This window comes from Bos javanicus, chromosome 4 (genome assembly GCF_032452875.1).
Source record: "Bos javanicus breed banteng chromosome 4, ARS-OSU_banteng_1.0, whole genome shotgun sequence".
Classification (NCBI taxonomy): Eukaryota; Metazoa; Chordata; class Mammalia; order Artiodactyla; family Bovidae; genus Bos; species Bos javanicus.
In genome coordinates, this window is record NC_083871.1 from 120,368,244 (window position 1) to 120,371,198 (window position 2,955).

Sequence of the window (2,955 nt, forward strand, 5' to 3'; positions counted from 1 at the left end):
CTAGAATAAGCTGACTCAGGTGGCAACTCACGGCTTGGATCAGTCCTTGGATGACTTCAATTATCAGAATAATTAAATACTTACCATTCTTTGTAGGGTCTTCTCTGATAGCTCAGTTGGTAAAGAATCCGCCTGCAATGCAGGAGATCCTGGTTCTATTCCTGGGTCAGGAAGATCCGCCAGAGAAGGGATAGGCTACCCTTCCAGTGTTCTCAGGATTCCCTTGTGGCTCAACTGGTAAAGAATCCACCTGCACTATGGGAGACCTGGGTTCAATCCCTGGGTTAGGAAGATCCCTTGAAGAAGGAAAAGGCTACCCATTCAATTATCTGACTTCAATTATCAGAATAATTAAATGTTTATCAGGTTCATTCTTTGTAAGTTTTCAGCAACTAGAATCCAGTCGTTTTGCCTTCTTTTCAAGGGCGTGTCCAGTCACATACCAACAAAGTCTTCCAGCCACATTCCCCCGCTGGTCCTCAGCTAGAATCCTGCTGCTTGTTCTACCACTTTGGTCAGATACCTGGTCGTGAATATATCTTTAATCTGCTCATTGCTTCATTCCCTCTTTTTTTTTTGCATATGTAAATCCTATCCCTCATTCAAGGTGAAGCTGAAATTCTTCATCTCTCACTAAAACTTCAAGTAACTCACAGGCCCCTAATTGCCTCCTGTGAATTTTAATATTACTTATGATTTATGTCACTTATTTGGTAATCACCAAGTCCCATCTTTTGTTAGATATTCTTTTAATTAATGCATGTAGATAACCTCCCTGGGGCATTTTAGGCACAAGTTACAGAAATCAAGAGAGGCTTAAGTAAGACAGCTCTTTACTGCTCTGCAACATCCCAGGAGTCCAGAAGTGGACAACTGAACGTTGCCACGATGGTCACAGGGACACGGAGCCAGGCGCCTCTCATTCTGCTGTGCTGTCCTGGAGGACTCCACTGCCAAGGCCACTCCAGAGTCTAAGGTGGCTGAAAGGAGCTCCAGCCATTGCTTCTCCAGTCAGATAGTAGCACAGAAGCAGAAATGGAAAAGTATGTGTCCTTTCCTTTCAGGACACTGCCTGGAAATCACACACATGTCCCATTTACCAAACAGTACTCAAGCACACCTACCTCTGGGAAAGACTTGAAAAATTAGGTTATGTTTTAGGTGGCCATATAACCATCAAAAGAGACAGATGTTCTATCCATGGAAATTAAAGGGCAAATGAATATTGATTGTCTCTGTCACAAAGGGCAAAAGTTGTATTTTTTCAACACTGCAATGTGGCTAATTCAGAATCTTATAACTAATATAATAACAATGCAATACATTTGGAAGTTTCCCGAGTTACATTTAAAAGTTATTTTGGGGGAATTCCACTTTTGTTAGTGGTAGGCTAGGTGATAATGAAAAGCCTCCTGACAACAACTAGAAAATCTGGACAAAGATAAAAATACTTGCTTGACTTCCACTTATTTTTACAGTAAATTAGAAAAAAAAAAAAATACTTGCTTGAAAGCCTCAGAGAGCCAAAGATATGGGGCCAAGGCTGGGAAAAAGGAGGTAATCCAGTGATGCTTTTTCTATAGGAATATTTTCCTGATTCTGAGACGGCAAAGGCAAATGAAAGACTTTGAAGCTTAGCAGAGCCTTTAAGGGAAAGAGGGGTGAAAACTGGAATATAGTGTCTGCCAAGAAAATGAGAGAAAAAGGGCTGAGGACAGATTCAAATCCTCTCAATCCTTAGAAATACATTAAGGTGCTCTGGAATTGTTACAGCTTTTAATCTAGCTGACTGCTAAAAATAAAGAAAAATTCTCCCAAGATATGTTTCATCCTATATGTTTTTTTCCCATATAAAATACACATCCATAAAAAATAAACTTGTTTCAAAAAAAATAATAATCTTGTCTCAAGGAGACAAATAATGTGATTGAAAAAATAAAAGAGATAATACACAATAACTAGAGATGCACGACTTTAAAACAGCCACCTCATAATAAAATGATAATAAAAGACAAGGTTGATATTTTGGCAGAGAAATGGAAATAAGACATAACCAAAAGGAAATTCTAGAACTAAAAAGTACTATAACCCAAACTAAGAAATTAATGGATGAGATTATTAATAATAAAGACAGAGCTAAAGAGACAATTATGGAATTGAGAGACATTTTAGAAAAAATAAATAGAATGAACAAAAAAAATATGGAATATAGAAAAAAGATTAAGAGTCATAAGGGAAATAATAACAACAATAAAATCTAACATGGCTATAATTGTAATTGTGGAAGGAGAGTGGAGAGAGAATGAAGCAAAAAGAGAATCTAGAAAATATTGCTAAGAATTTTCAAAATATGTTCAGTTCAATTTAGTTCAGTCTCTCAGTCGTGTCCAACTCTTTGTGACCCCATGGACCGCAACATGCCAGGCCTCCCCGTCCATCACCAACTTCCGGAGTTTACTCAAACTCATGTCCATTGAGTCGATGATGCCATCCAACCATCGCATCTTCTGTCATCCTCTTCTCCTCCTGCCTTCAATCTTTCCCAGCATCAGGGTCTTTTCAGATGAGTCAGTTCTTCCCATCGGTGGCCAAAGGATTGGAGTTTCAGCTTCAGCATCAGTCCTTCCAATGAACATTCAGGACTGATTTCCTTTAGGATGGACTGGTTGGATCTCCTTGCAGTCCAAGGGACTCTCAAGAGTTTTCTCCAACACCACAGTTCAAAAGCATCAATTCTTTAGTGCTCAGCTTTCTTTATAGTCCAACTCTCACATCCATATATAACTACTGGAAAAACCACAGCTTTGACTAGTCAAACCTTTGTTGGCAAAGTAATGTCTCTGCTTTTTAATACGCTGTCTATGTTGGTCATAACTTTTCTTCCAAGGAGTAAGCATCTTTTAATTTCATGGCTGCAGTCACCATCTGCAGTGATTTTGGAGCCTAAAAAAATGA